The sequence below is a fragment of the Cyprinus carpio genome, chromosome B6 (genome assembly GCF_018340385.1).
Source record: "Cyprinus carpio isolate SPL01 chromosome B6, ASM1834038v1, whole genome shotgun sequence".
Lineage (NCBI taxonomy): Eukaryota > Metazoa > Chordata > Actinopteri > Cypriniformes > Cyprinidae > Cyprinus > Cyprinus carpio.
Window position 1 is genome coordinate 20,604,631 of NC_056602.1, and position 23,683 is coordinate 20,628,313.

The following is a 23,683-nucleotide window of genomic DNA, read 5'->3' on the forward strand; positions in this document are numbered from 1 at the left end:
CTGCCAGGATTCTGACTAGAACCAGAAAATCTTCAAAGTGCTAGTAATTAAAAGTGCTTTACATAAAACAAAGTAAAATAATCACAACAATAATACAAGGAATTAAAAAACTTTAAAAATGAAATTAAAAATTGATTTAAAAGGAATTTAAAACAGTTAAAAGTAGAAAATAATTATACATCTGATCTCCCTTGGAAGCTGTTCCAGCTGTGGGCGGCATAATAGCTAAAAGGAGACTCCCCTTGTTTTGTGTGAACCCTTGTTATTTCTAACTGACTCGATCCTAATGATCTGAGTGGTCTGTTTATATTCAGTGAGCATATCTGCAATGTATTTAGGTCCAAGGCCATTGAGTGATTTATAAAAAAGTAAAAGTACTTTAAAAACAATCCTAAATATTACTGGAATCCAGTGTAAGGACCTGAGGACTGGTGTTATATGCTTAGATTTTCTGGTTATTGTCAGAATTCTGGCAGCAGTGTTCTGGATGAGCTGCAGCTGTCTAATAGTCTTCTTGGGAAGGCCTGTGAGGAGACCATTACAATAGTCCACCCTGCTTGTGATAAAGGCATGAACAAGTTTCTCCAAGTCTTGACTGGAAACAAAACATCTAATTCTTGCAATGTTTTTGAGATGATATTATGCTGATTTAGTTACTGCTTTGACATGACTACTGAAACTAAGGTCTGTCTCCAGAATCACAAGATTCTTGACTTGATTTTTAGTTGTCAGACTCCTAGAGTCAAGGTATATATTCACCTTGAGAACTTCATCTTTATTTCCAAATGCAATGACTTCGGTTTTCTCCTTGTTTAACTGAAGAAAGTTCTGGCACATCCAACTGTTAATTTCATCAATGCATTGGCAGAGGGAGTCAGTGGGGCTGTAGTCATTTGGCCATAAGGCTAGGTAAATCTGGATATCATCAGCATGGCTGTGATTGGCAATTTGGATCTTGCTCATTACTTGACTTAGTGGGAGAATATACAGTACAAGCTAAACAAGAGCGGTGCAAGAATTGAGCATTGTGGGACTCCGCATGTCATGGACGTCCACTTAGACTTATGCTCTCCTATACTCACATAATAACCTCTCCCTTCAAAGTATGACCTGAACCATTTAAGTACCATCCCAGAAAGCCTGACCCAATTTTCCAGTCTCTCTAGAAGTGCAGTATGTTATGATCAACAGTGACAAATGCAGCACTAAGATCTAGTAGTACCAGTACTGATATTTTGCCAGAATCAGAATTAAAGTGTATATCATTTATCATCTTGATGAGCGATGTTTCTGTGCTGTGATGCGGTCAGAAACCAGATTGAAAATTGTCCAAGTATTGTCCATTTGAGTTTAAGTAGTTGTTCAGTTGATTAAAAACTACCTTTCAATAATATTACCTATAAAAGGAAGATTTGATATTGGTCTATAGTTGCTCAATATGGTGTTATCAAGCTCTTTTTCAGAAGGGGCTTACCAACTGCAGCTTTCAGGGAGTTTGGAAAAGTTCTGCTTCAAAGAGATCTGCTCCTAAACAGTTAATCACACTTTTGAAAAAAGATGTGGGAAGTGTGTCAAGATAGCAGGTTGACGATATAAGGTGCTGTACTATTTCTTCCAAAATGTTGCTATTAATTGCTTTAAAAACAGACATAGTAACTTCTTCTTTAAATTGCGGTCAAATCTGTCTGACCTCTGCATAACTTGAGGATGTGCCATTCACCTTCTCTGATATATTGATCTTCTCAGAAAAGAAGGAAGCAAAATCATTGCATTTGCTGTCGGAGAGCATTTCACTAGGAATCTGACTTTTGCCAGGGGGTTTGTCAGTCTCTTAACAGTAGCAAAAAGAGTGTGAGTATTGTTTAAGTTACTGTTTATAAGGTTTAAGAAGAAGGTCTGTCTATCTGTTGCTAGTTCCGCATTGACAGCATGAAGGCTGTCTTTATAGATGCTATAGTGAATTACAAGTTTTGTTATCCGCCACATCTGCTCAGCTTTTCTGCATTGTCTTTTCATACTCTGTACTGCTTTTGATTTTCTCCAAGGTGATTTTTGTCTTGCTGTCTTCTTACTGACTTTTACAGGAACAATATCATCAATAACATTCTTAACTTTTGAGTTAAAAGAATAAAGGAAAAGATCAACAGAGTCTGCAGAAATGCTTGGTGTTAAAGATATAGCCTTCATAGATAGCACACTAGTGTTCTCGTTAATGCATCTCTTTCTGACAGAGACAGATCTAGATTCAGTGGTAGCAGAGATCAATATATCAAAGAAAATACAGAAGTGATAGTACTACATCCTTAAAAAACACACAAGTACGACATGAAAAATTACTTGAGTCTTGAGTGCACCAGTAAAGTTGAAGTCATTCATTTTGGCCAATTACAGTTATCAGTCCAAATTATATGCTAAAAAGTCTGAAGTGAAATGTTGCTTAAAATGTTAAAATGTTATTTAAAATAACTGTTTTCTATTTAAATATATTTTAAAATGTAATTTATTCCTGTGATTTCAAAGCTGAATTTTTAGTATCATTACGCCAGTCACATGATCCTTCAGAAATCATTCTAATATTCTGATTTTCTTCTCAAAAGCATTTATTATTATTATGTTGAATACAGCTGAGTAGAATTTTTAAAGGTTTCTTTGATGAATAGAAAGTTCAGAAGAACAGCATTTATCTGAAATAGGAATATTTTGTAGTATTATAATTGTCTTTTATCATCACTTTTGATCAATTTAAAGCATCCTTACTAAATAAAAGTATTAATTTCTATAATTTCTTTCCCCCCAAAAAACAAAAAACAAATAGTGACTGCAAGATTTTGAATGGTATAGTGTATAATGTTGCAAAAGCTTTTCATTTAAGATAGTTGCTGACCTTTGGAACTTTCTATTCATCAAAGAATCCTGGGGGGAAAAAGTGCTCAACTGTTTTAAATAATGATGATAATAATAATGGTAATAATATCTGTTGCTTGAACAGCATGATTTCTAAAGGATCATGTGCCACTGAAAACTGGAGTAATGATGCTGAAAATGTAGCTTTGATCACAGGAATAAATTATATTTTAAAATATATTCAAATAGTAAGCAGTTATTTTAAATAGTAAAAATATTTCACAATAGTACTACTTTTGCTGTATTTTGGATCAAATAAATGCAGGCTTGCTAAGCAGAAGAGACTTCTTTAAAACATTAAAAGTCTTACTGTTCAAAAACTTTTGATTAGTAGTGTGTGTATATATATTTAATGTCATTACTGTCTATCTTACAAATTCCATACCTTTAAGTATGGATCAGTAAAATGTTCACGCTGACAAATACTCACTGCACAGAGGAATCTCTCTTACTGCTGTTATTCTGGTATTCCCAGTAGACGTGGCGGTGGTAAATTGATGTAAATGCTCTCTGACTGGTATGCTGAAAGCTTGTCTTTGTATAAGAGCACACACTCCTCACCCAACTGATGACATTATCACCTCAACAGGACTCATTTTTTGACAGAATTTTTATTTCCTTTTATATGATTAAGCCTTCTCCTCACGTTTTAAAATTCAGTATTATGTAGGGTGTAAATATGGAAAAAAGTGTCATTTCTATGCCATGAGTGCCTCCAAATTGTATAGTAGTAGTAGTAGTGTACAATAAAAATACATTTCATTTATAATGAAGTTAATTTTTTTCCTAGCTTGGTTCCCACAAATCTTGTGTCAGCCAATCTGTAAGTAGCAGGAGTAAATCCATGCCACAGTTCTATTGTAAGCTCCCATGTGTTTGATATCAGTCCCTACATTAATAGAATGTCACTTTCAGATTTGAAATAATGTCTCTCTCTTTGTTTCTCTTGCCTTTCATCTGTTATTTTATCTGTGGGACAGGGAAATTGGTGTATATGTCAGAACGTGGTGTCATTTTATCGTAGGGAATCCCTCTCTTGAACCTCTCAGTGGAGAACAACAACAATGATTTACTGAGGAGTCATACCCTCAGATGTAGCAAGCCGCATCTTAAGATTTTTGCCTCTATTTTTAAATGTTTTCTTCTTGCAGCTCGAATATACTACTATAATATGTTGCCTAGTAATGAATAATTGATGCCTTTGCTTATATTTAGTGTGACCACTGCAGCACAGTTCCCCAGATATCAAAAGTATCAGATCGCTCAGCTGGCACAACAGCATCTGTTTACTCCATTATTAAACAGACATGAAAGTGACACTGGTTTTCACAGTTTTCAGAACACTTCTGTCTTCGCTGGTTTGTCTGGATCAGGTTGGGTAATAGTACTGAATCACTGCACTCTCAAGCTGAAGACCCAGAGATCTCACCATAACGAGAGCCTCAAGACACCTCGCTGCAGTACATGCTAATATATGGGAGGCAAAGAGACAGAAAGTCACAGATGGAGAGATACATGACTAACTGTCACACTTTTGCATTTAGTCATCTTGTACATTCCTGGATGCTGATACATTAGCCTCGTCCCATGTGACAGAATTAGCATTTGTACAGAACAATAGTATCCTATACATACATGATGGATCCTGGTGTATTAGATCACGACATACTTTGGAGTGAAGCCACTAGTTTGTAGCCTGAGGATCAGACAGGCATTCAGAGTCTCTTTGCCCAGTCTTAAAACTGTGCTTAAAAAGCAGATATGAACTCAGTAAAGGTCAACTGTTTATTATTTGCTTTATTTTTGGAAAATCTGTCTTGTGAAACCAAGCATCTATTAGTGCAGTAAGTAGTGAATTGATGACTGTGTGCTGTAGCTAATGTTTGATTAATGGACTGTGATGATACAGTACACGATTTTGTTTATTAATTCATAACTAAACATTGTGGCTCTGATGGAAATGTCTCTGTGCAGAGATGCTGATAATGATATTGTATGGAAAATAGTTGCATGGAAAACTTTACCAAACACAATTTGCCCCACCCACAGGTATTTGAGATTTGGAGATCCTTAGCATAATCTCTCGCAAAGCCTTAAGATTTAGCATGTATATTTGTATACTTTTGTGAAAAAGCTACCAGCTACTTTATAAAATAATTAGCAAAAATATTTTGCCTAGTTACACAGGCTATTTGGCAAAAGTTGTTTATTTATTTATTTGAATTCATAATTTTTATAGTTTTATGAACCTTTAATTTTTTTTAAGTGTGTGAAAAGTTTTTATTCACCATTGTGAAAAAAAGGAAAAACTGTAATATTACTATTATTAAAAACTGTTATCTATTTTAATCATTTTTAAAATGTAATTTATTCCTGTGATAAAAAGAGTCAATTTTCAGTAGCCAGTCTTCAGTGTCACATGATACTTCAGAAATTATTGTTATATGGTGATTTGGTGCTCAAGAACTGTTTAATATTGTTGAAAAAAGTTATGATTTTTTATATTTTTGTGAAAATATTTTTTTCAGGATTCTTTGATTAATAGAAAGTTTAAAAGAACAGCCATTTTTAATGCACCCTTTCTGAATAAAAGTTTTAATTCTGCTTCTTGCATTACTTTTCAACCCAAAATGATTTTTTTTTCATCATTTATTCACACTGTTCCACACTTGTATGACTTTCTTTCTTCTGTAGAACACACATAAAAAGAGATTTTATTAAATATTTTTATTGGTGAATATCTTATAAAACAAAAGAAAAAAATGTGTTTCAAAAGAAGAAAAAGGTTTGGTACAACATGAGGGTGAGTAAATGATAACAGAATGTTCATTTTTGGGTAAACTATCCCTTTAAAAGTTGGCTACAGATTGTGTTTACTCTACCCAACACTGACTGGGATATCAAGCATTTTAAATTCTAATTAGCATCTACACTTTTTGATGTGTAGGGTATAATGTATTGTGAGAAAGGGTTGCATCCATCAGAGTCATTTATAAAACAAAAGCCTTATAGAAAGGAATGGAGGGAAAAAGGAGGACAATAAGAAGCAGGAGGAAGGACAGTGGTGCAAAGAATTGAAGCCTGGGAGAGAGGGGGAATCACAGACATTAGTAATCATAAAGAAGGTGTCCCTGTCATGTCATCCCCCCTCATCTCGTTAGCTAATGAACTCCACTTACACGCTCCCTTGCACAGCCTCTGCTTTCACAGATCTCCTGGCACACTCTGAAGTCAGCCTCAGGGGCCTAAGCCCGTTCTAACATATGTTTGTAAGTGAATTACTTCTTATTACATCAACAGGTTGTGCACATTGTAGGGGACAGCATGTCAGGTCTTCATTTTACCCAGGAGTACCTAATATAGCAGTTCAGCAGACACATCTGGATTTCAACCAGGTTCAGCTCTGGCCCAGGGGACAAATAAGGTCCATAAATTTCGGGGTTTCAGCCTTTTTAAAATTCACTCTCAGTGATGGCCCAAATATAAGACCTATCATGCCAATGCTTTAGTTTGATTGAATTTCTATACTGTGAATCACTGAGGTCATATAGTATAGCTCTACGAGCTGATGTCGAGTGGACCACTGAGACTCTGGGGGTGTAATGGAAATCTATAGTCAAGCCAGACTAGCTCGCGGAGATGGCCACACAGCATCTTCGTGGCAGACAGGCTTGAAAAATCTAGGCCGAAGGCAGCTTGTTTGCAATCCAACTTTGACGCTTCTATAAATATGACTCAGACAACAGAAAATCTATTTGCTGAAGGCCACGGTCTTTGGATTTCTGTTTCTGACCTTGACACTTTTGACCCTTTAGGGAAAACAGAGCTTGTGAGCTCTGATAGGAAATCTAGGGTGAGTCTGAACAGCATTTTTGGAGTCCTTCGAGGACACTACAAGAAGGGGACACAACCTAAAGGGTTTTTCCAGAACAAAAGTTAGCAGCTGAATACACATAAAAGGCCCTTTTACAAGGCTGTTAGCTAAGGGCAAATGTGATGGTCACTTTGAGGAAGTTATTTAGTCATTTATGATCACATGGTCCTAAGTGGATTACGTGTGTCCACATTTTTTTGCTTTACCCAGTGCCACATGCATGAAGAGAGAGTGCACAAATCTAAATAAATATGAAAACACAAATAGGCAATATTTGACATTTGAATAAATGTAAAAAATGCCATAGTAAAAAAGTAATATGCTTAAAATGCTTTTATTTAATACTAAGTATAGTTCAATTAGCATATTTACTACCATGTCGCTCAAGACTTTAATTTTAATTAAACTTTATTTGGACTACTACTTATACACAATGCACATTTCTTAATATTGAACCTAAAATCTGTAGTCAATATTAATGAGAATTGTATGATATTTGAATAATATCACTCTTTAAATTCAAGATATTTAAAGTGTACTCGAAGTATACTTGCAATAGTTCCACTTTAGCAAAATCATATATACTTCAGTGTATCTTTAGACTTCAGCAATACTTCCGCACACTTAAAGTGCATTAAGTACAAAATTAGTTGTTCCAATTTTGCAGACTTTAAGTGTTTGTTTAGTTTACCAAAAGTACAATTGCAGGGTATTTTATTAAGTAAATAAATATGTAAATGTATTTATAGTATATTTAGCATGAAACTAAAACATGAAACTTATTTCAAATACATTTTAGTATATTGATTTTTCACTAGGGTGGATAAATAAAATAAAATGGATTAATACGTGTAAGCATAAAAATACAAAAAGCACAAATATTGGGCAAAAATATGACTTTTAAATGTTACATATTTATTTAATAAAAATGTTCTCTTTAAAAAATTATGAAAAATTGTAATGTAAATATTACGGCTACATACTATAGAAGGTTTTTTTTTTTTTTTTTTTTTTTTTTTTTTGCCTGATAAAATTAACTACCAGCCTAATGATTATATTTTTACTTTTCTACAGGACTACACATTGACCATGTATTTCCAGCAGTACTGGAGGGACAAGCGGCTCATATTCTGGGATCCCTCTCAATCTCACCCTTGACAACCGGGTAGCCGACCAGCTTTGGGTTCCTGACACGTATTTCCTAAATGACAAGAAGTCTTTTGTCCACGGTGTCACAGTGAAGAACCGCATGATCCGCCTGCACCCGGATGGCACAGTTCTTTATGGATTAAGGTGAGAACTGATTCCTTATCTAGAGCCATCAACCAGTATTGCTTGTTTTGCATTTTTCATTTTTACCCGTTTCGTTTTTCATTTTTCATTTCATTTTTACCTGTTTTTGATGATTAATCAGCTTTTGATCACTAATAGATATACAGTAATATGTCAAATGAAAACACAAACATCTTAAATTACAAAAAAATACTTTAAAATATACTTTTACATTTTTGTAATGTGATAAATTTAATAATTTATCATTATGCAATAACAGTTTAATAAAGGGTAAATTAATGTATTTTCCTTAAAATGGATATTCTTTTTTTTTTTTTTTTTTTTCTAAAATCTACCTTTAACACAATTTGTTTGTATTTGATATTTCAACTGTGGGAAGAGTCTAATAGTACGCAGCTTCAGTGGACGCACATCGTGAGAGCGTGCCCTATTTTGGTCAGTGCACTCGCCTACTAAATTGCATAAGTGTTAATGTGTGCCTTTATCTTGTTAAACCCCTTTATAGTGTTATCAGACTCTGATCTGACTCTGCTTTTCTCGTTCCCACGCGGAAGAGCATGGGTATGCCTTCATCCTCTGTACCAGCTGGAGTGCTCTATGAGCCAGTTACCGTAGCCTAATTTAGCCTTTCTTTTTGTTCCAAATGAGATCCTGTGGACTAATGCAGCCATATGCTAATGTATGGGTCTTGCTTATAAAGTTTATTGAACCATTTCCGTCATTTCGCTCGAATGGAACATCAGCAATCCATTGAACATAATTTTACAGTTCATCTAGGGAGTTCACCTGGTCATATAACACACATTGTAGTTTTACTAAGCGATAGTGAGGATAGAGGGCTTTATTTGTTTGCCTGAGCTGGACACCATTGAAGAAAGAAGAGCCTGCATATTTATGTTAAGGCATTTGACTATGCGCTCATTAAAGCAGCTCTGAAGATGGAATGAAGAGACTGAGTTTCCTCTTTAATTTACCCACTCTAGGAAGTAAGGACCAGAGAAACATAGTAACGACCCACTTTAAACCAATGTTATATGGTTTGAGTGTGTAATACAAAGATAAAAACATTAAATAAAAGACTTGCTTTAGTATGTTGTTACTTGAATATATAACTGGCTGGATATTGTCTACAAAATTCATGGAACAAACAGTAAAAGTGACCACATTTTAGTAATGATGTTTAACATTACAGAGCCTGAGACAAAAAAAATGAATGCAAGAAATTTGAAACCATTATAACCTACTAGTACCCCCTTGTTTGAAAACTCCTGCCATAGTGGACTTCAGTGAGCCCCACTTGGTTGTGCCCCTGACCACAGCCCTGCATTCGTCCAGATAAGATTAGAAGGATTGAACATGATCTTCCACTTACGATAGGCTTACTTCAACTGTTACCAGGAAGAGAAATCGATACCTGGATGGTATCATTACCTGGGTGAGAAACCAAACCTAACTTTAAATGTTCATTGATATTGACTCACAAAGAACATTTGTCATCACACTTTAGACTAAGCTCACACTTGTAGCAAAGTGACATGATGAATGGGATGAAATGAGATGTGGGGTTTCCTTGAGCTTGTTTGGCCACTTGCAATACCACTACTCAATAGCCACTTTAACAAAAACTGCATTTCCATATATTCAAATCTGTACTGTTTGTTCATGTCCACTCATTCATATGCATGCTCTGTGCTATATTTGGTTCAAAAGCCTTTTGAAGGGCAGGGGGAGCCATATTTTAATATGCTACATCTTGCTCATCTTGTTTACAATGAGACACACAAAAGTTTTACAGTGTTGTTTAGCAAGTGCAGTACCTGCTGTATGTATAGAATTGTGGCTTTGATTTAATCTGTGATTTAACTGACCTGTGTGTGTGTTTCTGTGTTTCTAGAATCACCACCACTGCCGCTTGCATGATGGATCTGAGAAGGTATCCATTAGATGAGCAGAACTGCACTCTGGAGATAGAGAGTTGTAAGTGTTCTCTCTCACACCCTGCTGCAAAGACCAGCATATATTTCCATGCTGTTTCAAGCTGGTTTATACTGGTCAGTGCTAGTTTGGCGCTTTTCTCACTGGTGAAGCAGCAAAAATAAAACTTGCAGTATTACTGGATATAATGTGTTATCTTTCTGAAATGCTGCTTAAAATAATGATAATTATTGTTTACGCTTTGACGATTCAGCTTTATAATTCAACAGAAAATATGATATTACCATATCCATTTAGCATATACATTACCGTTTGGGGTCAGTAAAAAAAAAAAAAAAAAAAAATTTTACAAAAGAAGTCTCTCTGTTCACCAAGGCTGCAAAAATACAGTCAGAACAGTAATAACTTAAAATACACAAAAAATATAAAACTTAACATACTTTAATATATTTTGAAATGGAATTTATTCCTGTGATGGTAAAGCTGAATTTTCAGCAGCCATTTTTCCAGAATCCAGTGTCACATGATCCTTCAGAAATCATTCTGACATGCTGATGTGCTTCTCAAGAAACATTAGTTATTATTATTAATGTTGAAAACAGTTGTGCTTTGCAATGTTTTTAAGAAAACCATTTTTTCAGGATTCTGTGATAAACAGAAAGTTTAAAAGAATAGCATTTTATTTAAAAATAGAAATCTTTGTAATGTTATAAATTACTTTACTGTCACTTTTGATTAATTTAATACATCCTTGCTAAATAATAATATAATAATAATACATTTTATTTGTAATGTGCCTTTCTTAATACTCAAAGCACTACAACATCTACAAACAAAATATCAAGTCAACCAAAATTACAATATCAAAAATAAAACCATAGTAATAGTCATAAATTAAAAGCTTCAGTAAAAAGGTATGTCTTAAGAAGTTTCTTAAAACAATCCAGGGAAGCAGCATTCCTAATAAACACAGGTAATGCATTCCATAACCTTTACTCCAAGCGACTCTGCAGGATATTGAATCTTACATGGCACCTGTAGTAAAACTCTGTTGACAGAAGCAGCATGTTTTGCTTATGCTTATTAACTGTGTTTAAACAATCAACTCTCTGTGGATTGTCACTTTTAATTACATCACTGCTTTAACAACTAGTTGTTGAGTTTAGTACGGCATATATTACACAAATTTAAATGACAATACAGTTGTCAGTACCTGAATTTTTTAGTGGGTAAATTCACTTACAGAATATTATAATCACTCCCCTAAATAACCCAACTTTAATTGTACACAGTGCTTCATATGCACACTAATAAAACCACCTAGCTCATTATGGTTTACAAACATGGCAATGCCGGTATGAAATGGAGCTGTCTGTGTCACAGTGGGAAATCTGACCCCTAACAGCTCCCCACACTCGTGCAAAACAGATGCTCATATGCATGATTAACAATGCACTTGTGCTGACTTTTTTCCAGCATATGTTACACATATACTAATTATGGAAAAGAAATGCTATTTCAAAGAACCACATTTTAGTATTGAAAAGAAGGGAAAAGTTACATTTTAATGTATGAAGCACTGTCTGAGCTCAGTAAATCTCCCTCAAAAACATGATTTGTGATCTGATAGCCTATTTACTTTGACCCAGTAATGTGTTGTTTACTCTTTGATTAATTTGATTTCTGTTTGTCCTATAGATGGATACACAACAGATGACATCGAGTTTTACTGGAAGGGAGGAGAAAATGCAGTGACTGGTGTGTCACGTATTGAGCTCCCACAGTTCTCCATCGTGGACTACAAACTTGTATCCAGAAATGTTGTCTTTTCCACAGGTAAAATAGCAAGAAAGGTTAAAACACAAACAAAAACAAAAAAATATAATAAAACATAAAATAATAAAAAAATATTTAAATATAATATAATATAATATAATATAATATAACATAACAAAACATAATATAATATAATATAATATAATATAATAAAAAAAAATACAAAATAATATAATAAAAAGCATTACTATAATTAACAAATCTCACTATTAACAAGCTGCTTATTAGCCTGCCAATTATTAAAATATTGGCTGTTTATTAGTACTTATAAAGCACATATTGTGCATAACCATATTCTAAATCCATAATCCTACCCAATACCTAAACTTAACAGCTACAATTAATAAGCAGCACATTAGTTTATTGAGGCAAATGTTGTAGTTAATGGTTTGTTAGTAGCGATAAATGGACCTTAAAATAAAGTGTGATATAATATAATATAATATAATATAATATAATATAATATAATATAATATAATATAATATAATATAAACTGTTTAAAACTCAAAGTTTATACTGTGCCTGCCTCTTTATTCCATACTATAGTTTTTTTAGCATCACAAAGCTGTACTTTTATATTAAATACAGTAAGTTGATTTGCTTGTGCTTAAAATATTACATAAAATGTCTACAACATAACCTGGATCTAAAAAAAATGAACTCAGTGTATCCCTACAGGAATTTTATTCCTAAAACAGTCTTGTTTGCTAGAACTTTTTTTATTATTTGTGCAAGGCAGGATTTAGCACAATAGTTTGCATCAGGAAATTCAATGAAGGGGGGACCAAAATCATTTGTTACAGTTCTTGTTACAGAGGCAATAAAAATAAAATTGATTAAATACTAAAATAGTAAAATGTGTTGTCTTAAGGGTGTAATTTGCTAGTCATGTAATTACATCTGTGATAAAGTGTATAGCTTAGTGCAGAGCCATGGGTCAGAGCAGAAGGTTTCAGGACATTTACTACCAAAAAGACCCTGACACTGTGTCTGTCTGCACAAAATGTGCCATTAAAATGGTTTCTGTAGCATTTTAAAGCTCTGATCAAGCTGCTGTATTTGCAAATGCAGAGAATGTATTTACAATGCAGAAAACTGCTGATTTCTACAGATAATGCCTTTTTTGTTAACGTTTTTCTGGTTGTCCTGTTTTCTGGCCTCACCCTCATGTACCACTTATTTGAAAAGCTACCTAATTAGGGCCTGTGCATCAGATATCTTTCTTCCTCATGGTAGAACAGGCCAGTAATAATGGAGGAGCAATTACCACTCTATTTCCTCAAGCTTCTAAAGAGAAGAGCAGAGATGGAAGGAGGGAGAAAGTGAGAGATGAGCGAAAACAGCCACTTGATACAAACCATCACATATTCATGAGGTAGAAGACCCACTGCATAAATTATTCTCTTCTAAAACTAAGGCATTCATAGAGGCAGCGCTGTAATGATTATTCCCCATCCTGAATTAATGACACATAGAAAGAGACTGGCTATCTTCTGCACATAGTGAACAGGATTATAGGAATCGTGAGGTTTTGATTGAGGAGGATGTGACTGTACTGCTGATGCCATGATAAGGTTTTTCTAGAAGAGGATTCATGACTCTTTTTAATGGCTGTCAGTAGAGTCCATATGATGTCCATATTTGGGTCCAAATTGTGTGTAGATGACCATCAGATGCTAACTGACCCTGGCTAGCCAGCCGAACCTTGACCCCTTGACCAGCCCAACACAGTAACATTAACTGAACCAATGCTGTGAGTTTAGGGGCGGGACTATCTGTCTCTCTGACCAATAGAAGATGAGGGGAGAGTTACATAGATGTGTGTGTCTGTACATATTTTATGTGATTTGTGCGGGAAGGTTTTTGTGAGGTACAAGTAATTAGTCTGAAGTACTGTATATGTAGGTAGCTTAAGTTCATCACGTAAGTTACGTAGCATGTTTTTATAGACTGTGATGTGTGTACAGGTTACATAATGTGCATCTGAAGACTGCTTCATCTACTCTCTGGTCTTTGACCCATTCATAGGTTGTGTGCATGTTTGGGTGTGTATGTGCATCTAGGCTGAATGCTTGTTAGTTGTTGTTTTTTTCACATCCATAAATAACTAAGCAGAGATTTCTCATCACATACGCTGCATGGTTCGGTGTCAGATCACTTGTGCATTTTTGCATCATATTGGTATTATAAGACATAATGTGTTTATATTCATTTCTGTTCTTTGGATTAATGAGTTGAACAGGGTTGAACAATTCACCTTTAACCCCTCAAACCCCTAACCCTAAAGGTCCCATTAGTGAAATTTCTATTGGCTTTTGTCAATAGTTTCAACAGTGTAGCATCATTTCTAGTCACAGTTCACACAGAAGTCACTTTCAAACAAAGCAGCTTTCTGCGAGCTTTCACACAACCAACTTTTACATTGCTAAATTTTTCACCTTCACACAAAATTCCTAATTGTGTGGGTTCCTATTGAAATTACTGAATATTATTTGCAAAAATTCATCAAACAGTGGTAAATGTGCACAAACCTTAAAGGGATAGTTCACCCAAAAATTTAAATTCTGTCATTAATTACTCCCTCTCGTGTTGTTCCAAACCTGTAAGACCTTTGTTAATCTTCAGAACACAAATTAAGATATTTTTTGAAGAAATCTGAGAGCTTTCTGACACTGCATAGACAGCAACGTAACCGACACGTTCAAGACAAGTAGTAAGGACATCAATAGAATAGTCCATGTGACATCGGTGGTTCAACCGTAATTTTATGAAGCTATACGTTTTTTGCACAAAGAAAACAAAAATCACTTCACTGTCAATCTTTGACGCACTTTTCACGACAGTACTGCAATGTATGCATCTACATCAGAATGCCGGTTCCAGCATCAGCAGCATCACTCACATGCGTCGTTGTACTGTTGTGAATGTGCCTCAAAGACTGACACGGAAGAGACTAAATTGTTGAATAAAGTCATTATTTTTGTTTTCTTTGCACAAAATGTATTCTCATAGCTTCATAACATTACAGTTGAACCGCTGATGTCACGTGGTTTATTTTAACGATGTCCTTACTACCTTTCTGTGCCTTGAACGTGTCAGTTGTGTTGTCTATGGAGGGTCAGAAAGCTCTCCGATTTCATCAAAAATATCCTAATTTGTATTCTGAAGATGAATGAAGGTCTTACAGGTTTGGAACGACATGATGGTGAGTAATTAATGACAGAATTTATGGGTGAACTGTCACTTTAAAGAAATCTCTTGACCAGCGCAATTTCCCGATCTGTCTTGGGTGCTGGGCCAAAAATATCACCTAATACAACAAAAGTACTCAAAATATGAGTAAGGAGTTTTCTGTTGGTGTTGTTTTTGCTTGGAATTGTTTTTGTTGTTGTTGTTGTTGTTGTTGTTGTTTGTTTTGTTTTTGAGTAACAGTGAATTTGTGTCTCTATGAATTGATCTGACATTTCACTATTTGAAGTATGAATCAAATTGATATATAAAAGTGTTTGACATAAAATGACAGTACATTAGATATGTAGTTAGAATTAATTTGCCCTCATAAAAATAAAAATGCAAATTAGGATTAATGTCATCATTTCACTATCCAAAGCATGAATCAAACTGAATATAAAAGTGTTTGACACAAAATGACAGTACATTAGATCTGTAATTAGAATTAATTTGCACTCATAAAAATAAAAATCGCAAATTTGGATACATTTCATGGGCTGAATATTGATCTTAAATAGAAAAGTGAATTTCTGACACTATACGGTGTTAAAATATTTCCATTTGAAAAAGGAAGTTTGGAAAGGATATTAATCTGCAGTAGTAGCATTTGATTAAAAAAATCTCTGTAGTGCACATTGAATAAGTTTTTAGTCCAATATGTATTATGTATTTGTAATATTTTTTTTTTTAAACTCTTAGAAGTGTTCTATCGAATAAATGGCTTCAAAACTAATAGACATGGACTACAAGCCATAAAAGTCTAGTTTTGATTTAATAGGGGGCTTTAACATTTAATGTTTACTCACTATTTCATTCTCTTTTCTTGTCTCCTTTCACACTGTGGTGTTTGTGCTCAAGGCTAAGCTACAACAAATCACCGATTTTTTTGTCCATACTTGCCAGTTGCCATAGTAACAAAAGCTACCCGTGTTGCCAGTGCTACTGATGTAAAATGTAAAGAATTTCTCCAAACCCTTTTTGAAATAAATATCCATCTTTTTCCTCTCTCATGTCTCCCTGTTTACTTCTTTTCTTCGCAGTCTTTGCTTCTCTTTCTCTTTCATATTCTTTAACTATCTTTCTTATCTCTTTAACAGGTGCCTATCCTCGACTATCTTTGAGCTTCAAGCTAAAAAGAAACATTGGCTACTTCATCCTGCAGACCTACATGCCCTCAAACCTGATCACCATCCTGTCCTGGGTCTCCTTCTGGATCAACTATGATGCCTCAGCAGCCAGAGTGGCATTAGGTATTCTATTTATTCATTAGCATGTCCTGTATACAGCTGACAGGATGTATGTCATCTGTCATTTCCGCTGTGGAAGTGCATGCTTTATTTAACAGCGCATTGTTGGATGTTCCAATAACTAGAAGTCCAACATTCGGTATACTGTTTGAATTGCAACTTTTTCTGTACGCATGCCAGATCTCCTCAGAGTCCTCACCCTCCCTTTGGTTTACTTTTTCTTGGATCTTGCCTCCAGACAAACACCGACACACACGTGTACACTCAGACACATACACACACAGATATTGTAGGGGTGCATGCATCATTTAACAAGGAACCGGGTAGAACCCAGGTAGCCACAAACCCACTGCTTTTGACACACTACAGCGACTGCTCGCAGAGAGAAAGACTGTTCTCAGTGTGTCTTTGCTCTGATGTTGTTATTCCAGAATGAGGAGTTTGCCCGAAAGGCTACAGAACCTCTCTAGCTGCAGTGAGTAGCAGGACACAAAAGCTCTATTTCAAAACCCAGCATAAACATCCTTTTAAAGCACACTTCCATTGTGAAGGCAGTTCCAAATGCTGCCTAAATATTAAGGATCGCAAAAATCTCAGCAATATAATCAAAATTTACTGTTTGCATTTATATAGTATGTAATATTTGTGTGTGTCATGTATTTTTATACAAGGAGTGCTACACCGAAAACAATTTCAGTCAAAAAATACTAGAAAATTTGACAAACAATTGCAAAGAAATGAAAAGTAACTAACTGAATGAAATGTGAAATTCCTAGACAATTTGAAATATTTTCTTAAAGCATAGTAAAATAATTTTGCAAAAATATTTTTTACAATGTATATGTGAGGCTAACTTCCAACATTCTTCAATAGAGAGACAGTTCACAAAAACAGTGTTGCATCTCCAGCAACAAGCTACTTTTTACACAAAAAAAATCAAGATTTTCTGCCAAACGAACTGAGAAAATAAATATCCCTAAATTGTAAAATACCTAAAATTTAAAATCTGATTCCTTTTAGTGATTTAGTTTGTTTAGACATTTTTTATTGACCCATTTAAAATGCTTGTGTGACATTTTTACATTATTTTTGCACTGAAACACAAAATAATATTGTAATACTTATTTTAATGTAGTAATATCCCACACTACCAGTATACACAGTATACACACACTACCATTCAAAAGATTGGGCTTAATACAATTTTTTTTTTTTTTTTAAGAAAATACTTTATTCTCTTATTTCTATTTTTATTTATGGCTTACTTTTTTTCAGCATATTAGAATGATGTCTGAAGGATCATGTGATTTCTGAAGACTTGAGTATTGACTGCTGAAAATTCAGCTTTGTCATCACAAAAAATATATTAATATAGAAAACATTATTTTAAATTGTAATAATATTTTAACAATATTAATGTATTTTTTATCAAACAAATGCAGCAGGAAAGACATCTTTCAAAAACCTTAGCAAGTGCTACTGACCACAAATTATGAACATATGGTTTCATTTAATAATAGCTTACATAATTATAATTTGCTCCACTATTAAAACAACTTTAAATGTATTTGACTATTTTTGGTTATTCGCCTGTAGTAAATACGTTTCTACTGTGCTACTGTGTAGTTGAACTGGTTTAAATTATGAGCAGCTTGTTCCATTTCAGTCAGGATGCTGCCTAGGAGGTGCCTGCCTGTTTAGACAGTTGACAGCAAGGCAGCTTTCTTGGTTGTGAAACAGAGCTACTGCGAGCGGCTTTTAAACTAAATTTCAGTCTCACTGCCTTTGTGGACACCAAACTCAAAGCGTATGAGTTCAGCTTTACACAAGCTTCTGCTGAAGAGACTTCAGCACATGTACAATATTATCATCTGGGCATTTTTAAATCACAGAGATCAGAGTGCAGTACAATATTTTTTTAATCACATGTTTAATGTGTGCGAGAGTGTGTTTGTTCATGCACCCAGGTGCAGCTCTTTGAGATGGATGCGATATGTTGGATATGGGCCTTCTTTAGGGAAATTGTCCTCATTAACCATGTTAAGCGAAGAAATGAGAACACTTTACACTGGGAGGAAGGAGTCTCCTGGGTCCCCCACACATATACCACCCATCTCACCTGCCTCTATGTATCATTACAAGGCCCCCACCCCCATCTATCTATTTTCTCTCTCTCTCTCTCTGTTTCTATTCCTCTTTTTCTTTTTCTGCTGTCCTCCCACAGCCAGGCAGCCAAATGAAAACAAAAGGATCAATGCAGCTAGAAAACAATTACATTTAACTTCCATTTCAATCCCAAGGCATGCTGCAGCACAGATGAATCTCTGCCTTAAATGCCTCTGTCTCGCCGCCTCCCACTGCTCGCTGACTCCATCTATTCTCTGCAGCCACATCCGGCCCGGCCCGGCCCGGCCCTGGCCCTGTATCTAGCACTGCATTACTGCAGCACACTTAAGGACTTGATTCATTTCAGAAAGGAAGTTATCAAATGATGCAAGAAGCAAACATATCGAATGATGTAGATGATGTTTCATTGATGCCTTCCGATTGTTTTGCTGATGTGGTCAGGTGTGTAGATTTTCAGAGGAGATTATTATAAGATCTTAAGACTGGCTAATGATTAAAACAGAGCATTTTTGAGCTATATTTGTAGTCCAGCACTGCATGTAAAATATTACAGCAGTAAAGTCAACATGAAACCGAAATCAAAATATTTTTTTTTTAAGTATGTTTCTAGTGTCATTAAAATTACCAATTGACAAATATCTATTTAGGCATTATTTATTTATTATAATTTTAGCAAACTTGCATTGTGTCTGGCTTCACTCAAATATTAAGCAGCCACTTTTTGACTCAGTTCCCATTCAATTTCTTTTTTTTTTTTTGAATAAACATCCTCACACACACATACATACTTAACATACATAGAAAAATGTTACCAAGATGGCTGCTAAGTTACTTATTGTTCAAAGGAATAGTTGACTGAAACATGAAAATTATGTAGTTAATTTTTCAACCAAATGTCATTCCAAACCTGTATGAAACCTGTTCTTTTTTGGAACACCAAAGAAGATAGTCTTCTGAAATCATATTAAAGCTTTATGTGATGAAGTAAGATTCTTGAAAAATCTTTCAGAAAGGTTTTGTGCACTGGATCAACCGATTTATTCAACAGATTGGACTGTTGAAATGAAGAACAATTAATTTATGAGTTGCTGCTTCTTCCAGGACAGATGTCAAGATTTTCAGTGAATATTGTATTATTTTGGTCTGTTCTTCACACAAAGCTTCATTAACCTTTATTTAACCAGGCAAGTCACTAAATTCAACATGTGACGAATCATTTTAACCACATTGTACTGTTTGTCATTTTGGAAATTGACCATCTTCCTTTTCATCATATTGATATGGTTGGCCTTCAAAAATTTGCCTTTTGCTTTGTACAGTAATATGAAGGTAAGCAATATAAAGACAACATTTTCATTTTGAGGAGAACTATTTCTGTAAAGGAACTTTAACTAAACTCATTTGGTCAAAGTGCCTGAAAACAGTCCGAAATAGATCTTGAGTGCTTGGCGATGTTGTGCATTTCACTTTCAAAAGTCTAACTCAAAAGAACGACATCCCACACTATTCACTGCAGACAGGTCTGTGTGAAGGTAGATGTTTGTTCTGGTTAGGTAACTCCTCTGCGCTGAACTCTGTGCAGAGCTGAGTTTGATCCTCCCTTGCTGTGACCTGGTCATGCACAAATCAGTGCAGTGTGCTCCACGTACAGCCCTCTTCTTCACACCAGAATGCTGCTTTTGAGTTTATGTAAGCTAGGACAGGCATCCATCTGCCCACACATGTCCTCTCTCACTCTGGGGACTCAGGCCTTTACAGTGAACGCACTGTGGGAGTGAAGTGCTGACCATTTTTTTTTGGTCTCTGGTTGTTAAATTGTATTCTACATTCTAATATTCAACTCCAGTAATAAAGCTTGTGAATAAAAGGTCTGAGAGGCTAGACATGCTAATTTTAGTTGACTATTTTGTGCAGTTCTGTGACATCTCACCTTTTTCTAGAACATTGGATGGTGGTATGTAAGTTAATTATGTGAGATTACATAAATTTATGACAGATGGGTCATTGATTCTAAAGACCAGTGATTCTTAAAGGGGTCATATGATACGATTTAAATTTTTCCTTTCTCTTTGGAGTGTTACAAGCTCTTGGTGCATAAAAAATATTTGTAAAGTTGCAAAGACTAAAGTCTCAAATCCAAAGAGATATTCTTTATAAAAGTTAAGAGTCAACCACACCCCCCTAAAATGGCTCGTTCTAACACGCCCCCACATCTCTACGTCACTATGTGGGAAGATTTGCATAACACCGCCCAAATGTTCACGAAAAGAAAGAAGGCGTAACTTTTATTCTTTCTGTTGCCGCCGCTGCTATGTTGTGGAGTCGCTGTGTGTTTCGATGTGAAAGCAAAACTACTTTGTTTGGCCTTCCAAAAGAGGACACAACTAGAAATCAGTGGTTAAGTTGTATTTCAACACTGTTCCAGAACCCAAATATTCAGATGTGTGCTAAGCATTAAAAGCACTAATACTCCATAAAACTCAAACAACACATCTGAATATTTGTGTTCTACAACGGCTGTTTCTATAAAGTTGGGCAGTTCAAACTTTGCAAGGACAGTCTGGTGCTTCTGATTCACAGCCTGTACATACGTTTTTTATATTTAAATATTTTGCCAATGATGATTCAAATGCGAGTTTTGAGCAGTAGAGTAGGCTTGTTGTTTGTTGTTTCTCAGATCACAAATGCAGATATGGTTTTATGTTTACACTGCTCGATATGCAACGCAACGCGTAAAAAGACAGTATAAGTCATTATAATCAGCTATTATGTCCCCACTGGATGCAACAAATGCCTCATTTTTAATGGATTTTATTGGTTTTGTCTCATCTAGTGATGTCCGGATCGCAAACAAATCTTTCTATTTAACTGGATCTTCTTAGTGAACTGGTCGAACCAGTTCACCAAATCGAACTGAATCGTTTGAAACGGTTCGCATCTCCAGTACGCACTAATCCACAGATTACTTAAGTTATTTGATTTATAAATGGGTTTATAAACATGCCTTACACTCCCTCTTATGCAAAATAAACCAATATCCCGAGTTATTCAGTTACTCCTAACAGTACATTGACTGAACTGCTAAAAAAAAAAACGATGATGGGATGTTCCCAAGTAGAGCAGCTGGACTGAGTCTCATGCTGCTGGCCTGAGAGACAGCATAATAGGTTAAGGGGTATAACATTTCCATCATACGCTTGAAGCATTCGGCCAATCACAACGCACTGGATAGCTGGCCAATCAGAGCACACCTCGATTTTTCAGAACGATGAGCTTTGTAAAAATCGACAGATTTAAGAAAGGCGGGGCATAGAGGAGAAACAATAATGTACATTATATGGAAAATAATGTGTTTTTTTAACCTTTAACTGCATAAACACGTTGCATTACACCAAATACACAAAATAATGTTCTTTTTAGCAGCATCATATGACCCCTTTAACCAATCTGCAACAACACTATGGGTAAATTATACATAAAATTACATATAAAACAATGACTATTAATTAGATAAGTGTGTTATAAAATAATATACACTTTATTCATGCAACATTAAAAGTCAGTAGGTGTTTTTTTTTTTTTTTTTTTTTTTTTTGCATTCAGTTACTTTGTTACATTAATTTCTATTTCAAGTAAATCTGAACATTCTATTTGTCACAAAAAAATGTGACACTGAAGACTGTAGGCTGCTGAAAATTCAGCTTTGCCATCACAGGAATAAGTTACATTTTAAAATATATTAAAGTAGAAAACAGTTATTTTAATTTGTAATAATATGTTACAATATTACTATTTAAGTACAGTCTTTTTTTGTATAGTTATAACATTCACCTAATTTAAAAGGCAAGGAAGCAGAACCTTATTTTAAAAAATAGTTTAGATAAAAATGTGCATTTAGACTATATAAAGTCACCAGACAGAAGTTACTGCATCTCTTTACTTGATTCATAGTTCTAATTTATACCCAGTGTAATTAAAAATTTAAATTAAAAACTCTGTTAAAGAATATGCATAATGTATGTGAACGTAAAAGATGTTCACTTCAAAATTCTGTACAAAAATCACTTTATTCAGTGGGAAACTTGTTCTCTGAAGCATTAGGTTTAACGCTAAATTATTAAAGCCATTTAAATAGTCAGGAGACAAGAGAAAATAAGAAAACCATGTACATTCTTTTAAAATCCACTGTTTGAGATGTTCTGGGGAGTCAGAGTCTCTGTTGAAAAGTGCCTGGATTGTAATTCCAGGAATTGTGCTTAATGTAACTTTAAATGTTAATGTTATGCTGCTCATCGAGTCGAAACTAGGACATGGCTGCTTTGCAGTCAGTCGACGAGCCCCTTTTCTCGTTAACGAGGTAACAGCATTCCTTAGGGAGTGTGAATGTGACGGAGACAAGGTCCCCTGTAAAGCACACTGCCCTGCACTAATTACACTTTAATTAGAGGAAAAACCCAAAGTAACGGTCTGTAACTTTAGTGCTCGAGATCTAAGCTAAGATCAGGCTTGTCATAGTCAGGATGTACACTCAACACTTCCTTGTAGTTTTGCAATGTGGTTTGGAGAGGAAGTTGGCAGTTTGTTTTGAGAAATTAGCTCAGCTATGATGGAGTCTTGCTGTGTTTGTTGCAAAAGAGGTCGGTCCTTTGCAGGGCAACAGAAATATTGACAGTTTCATTTCTTGCTCCACTCAGGCATATTCACACTTATGTCCCACCACAGCTACAGCAGAGTCAGCAACAAACACAGTGATTTGAGTGGCAGCATTAACTGGGAGCCGACGTTCGTAAAGCAGATTTATGTCTAATCTTAAAATGAGATTTGCAGAAAGGCAGAACTACTAAATATGCAGAGCAGACGTGACACACAGGGTCGTGTTAAAGGGATAGTTCACCTAAAAATGAAAGTGCTGTCATCAGCCTCAGAGTTAATTTATTTTACAGAACACAAACGAATATATTTTGATGCACATTGATATATTTGCATGGACTAAATTAGTTTTTAACCTCAAATATGTTTTTGACATTCTTTGCACGTAGACACTGATTTATGTTATGACACTAAGGAAATCTCCTTGAAAGCAGCAATAAGTAACATCAAGATATGTTACAATTAGTCTCACTCTCAGACGGCACATCCTCAGACCGCCCACAGTCTGTTCGCTGACCATCTGACTGATGCATATTGCTTAAAAAACTGGAAAGCACTTTCTTAATCTGGCAAGCTCCAATCTGA

General features: G+C 35.0%; 1 pseudogene; it reads left to right on the forward strand.

Annotated features, from left to right (window-relative positions):
• Nucleotides 1–23,683, forward strand: part of LOC109057533 — a 66,610-nt pseudogene that overhangs the window by 36,314 nt on the left and 6,613 nt on the right.